The following is a 12409-nucleotide window of genomic DNA, read 5'->3' on the forward strand; positions in this document are numbered from 1 at the left end:
TAAGAAGGAAAAAAAGGGGAAGCAGGGTTTGGGTCCCCCAATGCGGTGAGTCAAGCGCTGGAGAGGGGAGGGTAATCACAACCTGTGCCCAGGTATTGAAGGAGGCAGGCAGTAATGGCAAAGTAAAAGAATGAATTGAATAATAAAGTGGAAATTAATACTGTAGTGTCAACTGGCCCAGCAGTTTGCTCGCGGGAGGCGGCTCCTGGACAAGGGGTCGCCTCTAGCGGGCAAGCATGTGATGTGTCGCTGGCCGCTGGGGCTGGGGGGGCTATGGAGGTGGTGGTCGGTAGGACACTGGTGGCTGGGGTGGCTGCTGGTGCACCTGTTCAGCCGGCTGTTGCCTCTGTGGCCTTTCGGGCTCCTGGGGTCAGTGACTGCAAGAGTGTGGGGGCTGTTGGCCCGGTCTCTGGTGGTGGGGTGGATGCAGGGGAGCGGTTGGCCGCTGTAAAAGTGGCGGAGGCTCCATGTGTGCCCCCTTCGGGGGGATCTGGGGCAGCTCCTTTTGTAAATAGCATAGGGGATCACTGTCTGATTATGTTTTCTTTGAATATTTCAGAGTCCCCCCCAAATGGGAAGAGGTTACTGGAAGCTGAACTCAGGAATCCTGGAGGAAGCAGAGGTGAGACAATCCTTTGAGGACTTCCTTCAGAGTCAGGTAGCTTTGCTGGATCTCTGTGATACTAAGTTAGAGTGGTGGGAGATATTCAAAGATCGGGCGGCAAAGTTCTTCCGCCAGCTCTCGAGCCTCAGGTCCCTGGACAGATACTGCCTGTACCAGGGTCTGAGGAGGAACCTCGAGCATCTGGTCTCGACTGGAGGTAGCCGCGAGGATATCTCCAGGGTGAAATCTTTGCTCAAGAGGTGCCAGTATGATAGGCACACATCTTTGGTTTTTGAGAGGGATTTCGGGAGGTACCGCTCGCCCGACCCCTACAGAAGCTGCAAAATGTCAGTGAGTAGCAAGTTGGTGACAGGACTGGTCGATGGTACAGGATCTCTGAACAGGTCCAGATCAGGGATCCTGGAAATCGTCACATCCTTCTACTCCGCCTCTTGGGAAAGAGGGATCTGTATCGGGACAGGATGTCGGCTTTCCTGGCTGAAATCACCCCTGAGTCAGGAGCTAACCTCTCTTTTGACGTTTTGGTGGAAGAGATCAGGAAGGAGGAAGTAATGCTGGCAATGGAAGGGTTAGCTCTGAAGAAGTCGCCAGGCCCGGATGGCTTAACATCCGAGTTTTATAAGACCTTTAAGGACTCTTTAAGTCCCCTCTTGACTGAGGTATTTAATGAGTGTCTATCTGTCATGCCCTGCTCAGGCTATGTGCGAAGGTCTGACAGGTTAACAGCACGTGTGTAGCCTTTTGTTTTTGTTTTGGAGTTGAGCTATATCCGCCTCCCTTCAGGTGCACTGGGTGGGGTCGTTGGTTTGAGTTTAAATTACGCCCACTCCCAGTGTCCTGTGCGGGTTATAGCTTCTGTCTGGCTCAGAGGAAGGAAGGATTTGCTGTTCCTGCTCAGTAAAAAACAAGTTGGTTTTGTTATCTTGTGGTTGTCTGTCTAGGCTGTTTGAGAGACGCCGGCCCCCTCCAGGTCTGAGGGAGCAGGCTGCCTCTTTCCCCCTTTCACCATCTTAGGGATTTTAGGGAATATTCAGCCTAGGCACGGGGACACGTTTATTCCCACCTTCAGGGTCTGAACGTGGGCTTAGAAGTCTAGGGAGAGCTGGTAGGGATTGTCAGGAGGTGACCTTTATCCCCAGCTTCTTGCCTAGACACTTGTTTGTTGATATTCTGTGTATCTTGTATCCTGTCCGCCGTGACATTATAACCCGCCAATACTTTGACTGCCATTTCTCAGCTGTTTTGAGATGGAGTCAATTGATGCGCTAGATGATCGCATGCAGGGATTATCCCTAGAGGTTGCGGATCTGCGTAATTCGGTCACACGGTGTCAGAATGCTCTGGCATCAGGTGCAATAGGAGGAAGTCAGATTTATGGGTAGCCTAAAGTCGCTCTCCCTGATAGATTTGCAGGGGATGTGGATGACTTTATCCGCTTTAAAGAGTCATGCAAGTTGTATTTTCGGCTGCGTCCATCTTCGTCTGGTGATGAGAGTCAGAGGGTAGGGATAATCATTTCCCTGCTTAAAGGGGACGCGCAATCCTGGGCCTTTTCTCTGCCGTCCAGTTATCTGGCCCTCCGGTCGGTGGAAGAATTTTTTAAAGCCTTGGGATTAATTTATGATGATCCAGATCGGGTCTCGATGGCGGAATCTAAATTGCGTAATTTATTACAAGGTGAACATACTGCAGAGGCTTACTGCATTGAGTTTAGGAGATGGCTACCGAGTCAGAGTGGAATGACCCCGCGTTACGTAGTCAGTTTTGTCAGGGGTTATCTGAGAGATTGAAAGATGCCCTTGCTTTTCATGAGTACCCGGATACATTGGAGAATGCTATGTCTTTGGCAGTACGGTTAGATAGACGTATTAGAGAGAGGAGTAAGGTTCCTTCCGCGCAAGGGATCCCTTCTGTGAGTGGTTTCGTCTCACCTGCTCCCCAGGGAGATATGACATGTAACTCTGGGGTAGGGGAGGAACCCATGAGGCTGGGTCAGGGATCTTTCCGTCCTGGTAGTAGGAACTTTAGGAGGTTGCATAAACTATGTTATCACTGTGGAAAAAGTGGTCATTTTATTTTTGCTTGTCCTTTTGTTTAACCGCATGTTGATGAGAAAGAATCACAGAGGTTTACTTAAAGAAAAAAAAAAAACATCCCTGACTCTTGGTAGTGTGAATGGGGTGGTGGAGCAAGCAGGTATGCAAGCTCCCTGTAATACTCGTTTTCTCCTTCCAGCTATGGTGGCGCTAGACTCAAGAATTTTTTTGGTTGAAGTATTCATTGACTGTAGTGCTGGGGTAAACCTTATTGATTTTCTTTTTCTTCAAAATCTGGGTCTAAGTACTTGCACTTTAGAAAGAGAAATTCCAGTTTTCGCAATTGAGTCTTCCCCTCTTTCTCAAAGGAGTCTCACTCATATTGCTCATGGTATTCTGTTAAGGGTGGGTGATTCACATGTTGAGATCATGTCCTGTTTTGTCATGAAGGACTTGCCTGCTCCTATAGTCTTAAGGTTACCGTGGTTGACAAAACATAACCCAATTATAGATTGGCAAGCAAGACAGATCATTGGTTGGAGTGAATTTTGTTCGGACAATTGTCTTGGCACATCTATCTCTGGTGTGTCTACTATGGCTTTACCTCAGTATCTCTCAGATTTTGCGGATGTCTTTTCGGAGGGTGGGGCTCAGGAATTGCCCCCTCATCGTGACTATGATTGTCCAGTTAATCTCATCCCAGGGGCTAAGTTGCCAAAGTCTCGGCTTTACAATCTTTCTCAGCCTGAAAGAGAGGTCATGCGGAAGTATATTGCCGAGAGTTTGGCAAAAGGTCATATTAGGCCATCTAAGTCTCCGGTGGCAGTGGGTCTATTCTTTGTAAAGAAAAAGGATGGATCGCTGAGACCTTGTTTGGATTTCCGGGAATTAAACCGTATTACGGTCCGTGATCCGTATCCCCTTCCTTTGATCTCCGATCTTTTTGATCAGATTGTTGGCGCCAAGGTGTTCTCCAAGTTGGATTTAAGAGGGGCCTACAATCTGATCAGAATCAAGGAAGGGGATGAGTAGAAAACGGCCTTCAACACGCACGAGGGTCATTTCGAGAATCTGGTTATGCCTTATGGGTTAACTAACGCGCCAGCGGTATTTCAGGTATTCGTCAATGACATTTTCCATCATTTTGTGGGGAGGTTCGTGGTAGTTTACTTGGATGACATTCTAATTTACTCTCCTGATCTGAAGACCCATCAGGATCATGTGAGACAGGCTTTGACGATCCTTCGGGAGAATAAATTATATGCCAAATTGGAGAAATGTGTGTTTTCTGTGCAGGAGCTTCCGTTTCTGGGATATCTGCTTTCTGACTCTGGTTTTCGTATTGACCCCGAAAAGGTCCAGGCGGTTCTGGAATGGAACCGACCGGAGAATTAGAAAGCTTTGATGCGGTTTTTGGGGTTTACTAATTAATATAGAAAATTTATCTTGAACTATTCTACCATTGTAAAACCTCTACAATGACTAAGAAGGGCGCCGACGTCTCTGTCTGGTCGGATGAGGCATTGCAGGCCTTTTCGGCTATTAAGGAATGTTTTGCGTCTGCTCCCATTCTGGTGCAGCCCGATGTGTCTCAGCCATTCGTGGTGAAGGTTGATGCATCAGAAGTGCGGGTTGGAGCAGTGCTGTCGCAGGGTTCATCTCCTGGCAAAGGGGTTCTGTGTGCTTTTTTTTCCAAGAAGCTCTCGGTCGCCGAGAGGAATTAGGATGTAGGAGATAGGGAATTGCTGGCCATCAAATTGGCCTTTGAGGAATGGCGTCACTGGTTGGAGGGGGAGTCTTATCCCGTTACTGTATATATGGATCATAAGAATTTGGCTTACCTGCAATCTGCCAAGCGTCTGAATCCTAGACAGGCCAGATGGTCACTGTTCTTTACCAGGTTCAATTTTGTGGTTACTTTTCCTCCGGGGGTTAAAAACGTCAAGGCAGATGCGTTGTCTCGCAGTTTTCCTGGGGGATGTGATTCAGAGGATCCTGCTCCAATTTTGGCTGATGGGGTGGTGGTCTCCGCTCTGTACCCTGAATTGGAGATGGAGGTTTGGGAGCCCAGGAGGGGGCTCCTGGTTCTTGTCCCCCAGGGAGGTTGTTTGTTCCTGATGGACTGCGATACAAGGTATTCAAGGAACATCACGATACTGTCCTAGCTGGACATCCCCTGTGGTAAGTCCACCTTTGATCTTGTGTCTCGGAGGCTCTGGTGGCCTGGGTTACTACGTAAGAGTGTTGAGGATTACGTAGCATCTTGTGAAACCTGTGCACGGTCAAAGGTTGCTCATACTCGACCTGCTGGTTCACTTCTTCCTTTGTCTATTCCGTCTCGTCCTTGGACGCACTTGTCTATAGACTTTATTACAGATCTGCCGAGTTCCTCCGGGAAAACAGTAATTTTGGTGGTTGTAGACCATTTTAGTAAAATGGTTCACTTTGTATCGTTAGCCAGTCTGCCCAATGCCAAGACTCTTGCTCAGAGTTTTGTTGATAATATCGTGAAATTGCATGGCATTCCCTCGGATGTGGTTTCTGATAGGGGCACGCAGTTTGTCTCCAGGTTTTGGAGGGCGTTCTGCTCTCGGCTTGGCATTCAACTTTTGTTCTCTTAGGCTTTTCATCCGCAGTCGAATGAGCAGACAGAGCGTACTAATCAAAACCTGGAGACCTACTTGAGGTGCTTTGTGGCTGAGAATCAGGAGGACTGGTCCTCATTCTTGTCCCTAGCAGAGTTTGCTTTGAATAACCGTAGGCAGGAGTCCACGGGTAAGTTGCCATTTTATGGCGCATACGGCTTTCATCCTCAATTTGGTACCTTTTCTGGGACTAGTTCCTCTGGGATGCCAGAGGAGGAGAGATTTTCTTCTGCCTTGTCTTCTATCTGGCGGAGGATCCAAGTGAATTTGGAGAAGATGGGTGAGAGGTATAAGCGAATGGCTGACAAGAGACGTATGACTGGTCCGGACCTGTGTGTGGGTGATCTGGTGTGGTTATCTACAAAAAATATTAAACTGAGAGTACCATCTTGGAAACTGGGTCCAAGATTTATTGGACCTTACAAAATATCTGCAGGGGTCAATCCAGTAGTGTTTCGTCGGGATCTTCCGCAGACTTGGAGGATCCATGATGTGTTCCACGAGTCTTTACTGAAGAGATATGTGAAACCGGTGGAACCATCGCCATTGGCTCCTCCCCCTGTTCTGGTTGATGGAAATTTAGTGTTCGAGATCTCCAGGGTTCTCGACTCAAGAGTTCTTCGGGGTTCCCTTCAGTACCTGGTGCACTGGAGGGGATACGGCCCTGAGGAGAGGATGTGTGTTCCGGCTGTGGATGTTAGTGCCAGCCGACTGGGGAGGGCTTTTCACAGATCCCACCAGGATAAAGTTGGGTCGGGGTGTCCGGCTGTCTGGCTCAGAGGAAGGAAGGATTTGCTGTTCCTGCTCAGTAAAAGATAAGTTGGTTTTGTTATCTTGTGGTTGTCTGTCTAGGCTGTTTGAGAGACGCCGGCCTCCTCCAGGTCTGAGGGAGCAGGCTGCCTCTTTCCCCCTTTTACCATCTTAGGGATTTTAGGGAATATTCAGCCTAGGCACGGGGACACGTTTATTCCCACCTTCAGGGTCTGAATGTGGGCTTAGAAGTCTAGGGAGAGCTGGTAAGGATTGTCAGGAGGCGACCTTTATCAGCTTCTTGTATGCGGGGGTGGAGATTTTCCCGCTTGTGAACGGTTGGTCTTGCTGCTCTTTTGAGGTTGGGTCTGGCGTTCGTCAGGGTTGTCCTTTGAGCCCGCTTTTATACATGTTCGCGATTGATCCCTTTCTTAAGAGGATCGGTCATGGTCTGTTGGCGGGAGTCGGGATGGATCCGGCAGCACCAGAAGCCACTCTGAGGGCAGTAGCATACGCTGATGATGACACTGTTTTCGTGTCCTCGAGAGGGGAGGCGGAATACGTGATGTCTGAGGTGGACGGCTACTCGGAGGCATCCGGGTCCATGATCAATCGGGATAAGTGAGAGAGTCTCTGGCTGGGAGGGGGTGATCCTGTTTTCGATCTCCTGGACACCCTTCCCGGGCCCCAGTCGTCGGCCAAAGTCCTAGGCATCCATTTCGGCCATGGGTATTATCCCACCCAAAATTGGGACAACAGGCTTAAGATCGCCGCTCAGAAGGTTGACCAGTGGAAGGGTTGGTCTTTGACCCTCAGGGAAAGGGTGAATCTGATCAAGACTTACCTTCTCCCTTTGCTGATCTATTTGGGCAGTGTGTGTATCTTGCCAGAGCCTCTCTGGACTCGGGTTTATAGTCTGTTCTTCCAGCTCTTATGGGGGAATAGACTGGACCTGATCAAGAGGGAGGTGACTTACCGCACGAGGAGACTAGGGGGGTTGTCTATGGTCAACCCTGTGGTGTTTCTTGTAAACACCTTTGTTAAAGTGAATTTGGCAAACCTCTGGTTGGGGAGGGTTCCTTCGTGGGTAGTCTCCTGCAGGGGGTGGTTTCGGCCGTTCTTCCAGGAATGGGAGACAGGAGGGCAAGTGAAGGATTTGCATACGCCTCACGGATATCTTCCGGCTTATGTCACTCCGATTTTGAAGGTGATCCGCCGGTGGGGTTTGGAAGTGAGGGAGATCAGGACTCTGTCAAGGAGGTCCCTTGAGGAGAGTGTCTTGTTGTCCCACTTTCAAAAGCCCCTGGCCCTCAAGGATTGCCCAAGCTGGGATCTAGAGAAGGGGTTACAGTTGCTAAGGATCCCCTTGAAGTTTTTGGACTTGGCTTGGCGCTGCTTTCACGGGAGGCTGTATGTAAAGGACAACTTGAAGTACAGGAACTCTGATGAAAGGGGTTGTCCCCGGGAGGAGTGTGGCTCCATAGTGGAAAGTATAGAGCACTTCCTGCTTCATTATCCCTTTAATACAGAGGTGTACAATCGGGTGAGAGCTTCCATTGGCTGGCCTGAGCTAGCTAGCCTCTCCCATGCGGAATGGGCCTATGGAGTGTTCAGAGACCTGGGGAGGAGGGACCCATGCACAGTTTTTCTAGTCAGTATAGTGGTTAGGTTCTACACGTGGAATGCACGGTGCTTAGTTTCTACGCAGCAGAAAGTCCTCCCGGTGGACGAGGTTTGTAGGAACATCCTGGGTGACCTGGTAAAGGTGCGTTCTCTTGAGTATGAGAGACTGGGTACCAGTAGGGCCTCTCTCCTCAGGAAAGGCTTTGCTTTTGATGTACCGTAAGTCTAGTCATACTGTTCCTGGTGGTGGAATGATGCTTTCACCTTAGATTTTAGTTTTGTAATGAATTTTTTTTTTTTTTGAAAAGAGGCTTGCAAAGACTGAACTTAGGCCTTTGGGAGTTTGTACAGTAAGGTAATTGTAGCTATGTTAGTTAGTTGCTATGTTTGTTAGAGGAGAGAGAGTTGGGGTTAGTTAGGTTGGGTGGGCGACGGAAGGGGGGTGTTTTCTTGTGTTTTTGTGTGGGGAGGCCTGCATCTAGCCCTGGACTATTCGGATATGAAAGGACATGGGGCGAGGGGCTAGATGTGGGTGGTGGAGGTAAGGCTGGCCTCGGACTATGTGATAGAGACATGATAGAGACATGATAGAGACATGAGGCGGAGAAAGAAAGTGTGGGTAGGGTTAGAATAGGTTAGGTTAAATTATTGGTGATCTTTCCATAAATAGGTGGCGAAAAAAATAAAAATAATTTCGCCCTTATTTATTTATGTTTAATTCTGTTATTTTCTGTTCATATAATTTGTTATGTATATTGTTTATGACGAAATTTGTCTATTTTTTGTTTCGGTTTTACAGCCGGGCGGCCAGGTAAGTTTTAGTTTGGGGGTTTATAGTTATGCGGTTATAAGGTTAATTATTAGGTTTTCTATGTTATTAAGGTATAAATGGGGGTATGAATGTAGCTGGGCCAGTGGGGACATTGTTGTATAAATATTGTTTTATCTTCTGTAAAGTTTTGTATTTTCATAATAAAAGAGTTACATTACATTCTGGGGAATCGGACCTTAGGGGTCAGCGGCCACGTACTTAGACACAACCCGCCCCAGGTCTGTCCCCAGGAAAACACTGGCTGGGATATTTGCGGATACCCCCACCTCCCTTACTCCTCGACCGGCGCTCCAGTCCAAATAGACCTTGGCGGCGGACAGCGCCGATTCTACTCCTCCAATCCCGGAGACAGTAAGGGATCTCCCGGGCAGTAAATCATGGGGTGCCACCAGTTCAGGCCATACCAGTGTCATCTCAGCGCCGGTATCTCTAAGTCCCATGGCCATGGCCTGGCCCACGGTGACCGGTTGAACATTGTCAAGGGACCTCCCACCACCCCCACCCACACACAACACAGTGGACGGTTTCCGGGTTGATGTCTGGGACGGGTCCCTCGGGCGCTGTGGACAAGTGGCCTTGAAGTGTCCTGGCTGTTTACACAGGTGTCACAGTCGGTGTTCCCCCACCGACGTGAAAAAAAGTGAAGCCGGGGCCGCAGGGGCAGAGTGTGTCTTACCCCCTCTCCAGCCAACAGGTTTCCGGGCCTCTGAAGTCCTGTTGTTGGTGTATTCATCGGCCAGGGCTGCTGTTGCGGAGGCCTCCTTTGGCTTCCGGTCACGGAGGTACTGCTGGAGATCCTCCGGGCAATTCCACAAGAACTGTTCGGTGGCGACGAGCTCCTTCAGCTGCTGGACGGTGGTAAGCTTCAATCCTGTGGTCCATTGGTCGACCGCTCTCAGCAAGGCCCGCATGTAATCGGCACAGTTCTGGGTAGAACCCCACTGCAAATTCCTGAGCTTTTTCCGGTACGACTCAGGGGTTAAGTTATACTGCCTGACCAGAGCCTGTTTGATGTCCTCATAGCTCAGGATGGTCTTGCTGGGCAGGTACCCGAAGATTTCAAGCGCTTTTAACCTGAGCCGTGGCGTGAGGAATCTGACCTACTGGTCCTCTGGCAGCTGGTACTGATGGCAGGCCATCTCAAATGCCAACAAAAAGGTGCCCAGGTCCCCATCTTTGTCCAGTAGGGGAAAGTCCTCCGCCCGCAGTTTGGGAATCCGGACCTCTAGAGACTCACATCGGGCTGGGGAGGGCTGCTGGAATTGGAGCTTCAGCTGGATCATTTGTAGCTGGTGCTCAAGCTCGGCCTGCTCACGACATTCTGCAGCCTCTGCTCGCTCGCGATGCTCTGCAGCCTCTGCTTGCTCACGATCTGCCTGGTCTCTGGCCTGGAGATGGTCCATGTCAGCTTGTAGGAGAGCAGCTGAGCCAGCTTGGCTGGGGGGATGTGCAGGTAGAGTGAGGCCCACCGCGGACCTCACCTCTAGCAACTGGCTCCTTGAGGAGCTTTGGCTGTGCTCCCCCTCGCCTTCCACCTCCTCTCCACCAATTATCTGGACTGTGTCCTCCCCACCACCATTCAAAGCATCGGCCATCTCCTTAGCTTTGCTCCTTGTGTAACTGGCCATCATTGCCACGAATGGTCACTGACACAGACTGCACCCTGATGCACACAAACCTTATTGTATTTGCACTCAGATTGTCTAATGCTGAGCTGATCTTAAGACTCCAGCGGCAAAAACTACTGCTGGTCGTCTTTAGTGTCTGGGAGTATGGGTCTCATACTCACACTAGTATCTCGATCCCACTTTGCGGCCACCAATATGTGACGAATACCACACCTCGTGCCCGCTCGACGTCGCCTACGTCGAGCTCACGAGACGCGGTATGGTCACGGTTACCAAAAACGTGACGTTACGCCCTCCAGAGGAGCAGGAAAGGGCAGCGTGGTACAGTTTACACATACACCTCCTGTCCACGCGGGCACACAGAGGCAACAAGCTGAGAGAGCCTTTTCACTGCCGCAGTGAAAACAGCGCTGTCTCAGCGCGGGTATTTGCCACCAGCTTCTCGTTTGATATAAGCCCGGTCCGCTAACGGGATTATACAGGGTGAGAAACCAACCCGCGGTAGCTTATAACTAGGCCAAAACATGGATGTGGGGATTCGTGATCGAGATACAAGACAGCACAAGATTAAATTATACACTCACCTAAAGAATTATTAGGAACACCATACTAATACGGTGCTGGACCCCCTTTTGCCTTCAGAACTGCCTTAATTCTACGTGGTATTGATTCAACAAGGTGCTGATAGCATTCTTTAGAAATGTTGGCCCATATTGATAGGATAGCATCTTGCAGTTGATGGAGATTTGAGGGACGCACATCCAGGGCACGAAGCTCCCGTTCCACCACATCCCAAAGATGCTCTATTGGGTTGAGATCTGGTGACTGTGGGGGCCATTTTAGTACAGTGAACTCATTGTCATGTTCAAGAAACCAATTTGAAATGATTCGAGCTTTGTGACATGGTGCATTATCCTGCTGGAAGTAGCCATCAGAGGATGGATACATGTTCTCATTCTGTTTACGCCAAATTCGGACTCTACCATTTGAATGTCTCAACAGAAATCGAGACTCATCAGACCAGGCAACATTTTTCCAGTCTTCAACAGTCCAATTTTGGTGAGCTCGTGCAAATTGTAGCCTCTTTTTCCTATTTGTAGTGGAGATGAGTGGTACCCGGTGGGGTCTTCTGCTGTTGTAGCCCATCCTCCTCAAGGTTGTGCATGTTGTGGCTTCACAAATGCTTTGCTGCATACCTCGGTTGTAATGAGTGGTTATTTCAGTCAACGTTGCTCTTCTATCAGCTTGAATCAGTCGGCCCATTCTCCTCTGACCTCTAGCATCCACAAGGAATTTTTGCCCACAGGACTGCCGCATACTGGATGTTTTTCCCTTTTCACACCATTCTTTGTAAACCCTAGAAATGGTTGTGCGTGAAAATCCCAGTAACTGAGAAGATTGTGAAATACTCAGACCGGCCCGTCTGGCACCAACAACCATGCCACACTCAAAATTGCTTAAATCACCTTTCTTTCCCATTCTGACATTCAGTTTGGAGTTCAGGAGATTGTCTTGACCAGGACCACCCCCCTAAATGCATTGAAGCAACTGCCATGTGATTGGTTGACTAGATAATTGCATTAATAAGAAATAGAACAGGTGTTCCTAATAATTCTTTAGGTGAGTGTATATTTAATCACCGTAAGGGCACACTAGATATAACACAATATACACAGAGAATATATACAGTTTTAATTTCCTTTTTATTTTTTTTATCTGATCTAACAGTATGTCAGACAGAGAAGTGCCAGGCTCTGCACAGGGGAATGGCAGAGGCCTAACTGTTTCTGGCGCAGGCAGAGGTCGCAGCAGAGTAAGGGGGCGTGGCAGCAGGGGTCGCAGAGAGAGGCCTGAGCTCCCGGTGTCATCTAGCGGTCGTGTCTTGACCAGCAACCCTATGGTTCTTGAATGGTTGACTCGGTCATTCACTTCGTCCCAAGCAGGGTGAATAAAAATCAATGATTTAAAAAAAAAAATCTAAAAAATCTGATTTTTTTTATTTATTTAAATCGGATTTTTTTTATATAAAATGCTTTGTGAGGAAAATATATTACCATCCGAAGGTTATTCCATCATGAAATAAAGATTAGTTTTTTAATTATGAAGAATAAGGCTGTACGTGGACTCCCATATTGTTGAATGGATTAGGCAGTGGCTGAGGGACAGACAACAGAGGGTTGTAGTCAATGGAGTATATTCAGGCCATGGTCTTGTTACCAGTGGGGTACCTCAGGGATCTGTTCTGGGACCCATATTGTTTAATATCTTTA

This window comes from Bufo bufo, chromosome 7 (genome assembly GCF_905171765.1).
Source record: "Bufo bufo chromosome 7, aBufBuf1.1, whole genome shotgun sequence".
NCBI classification, from domain to species: domain Eukaryota; kingdom Metazoa; phylum Chordata; class Amphibia; order Anura; family Bufonidae; genus Bufo; species Bufo bufo.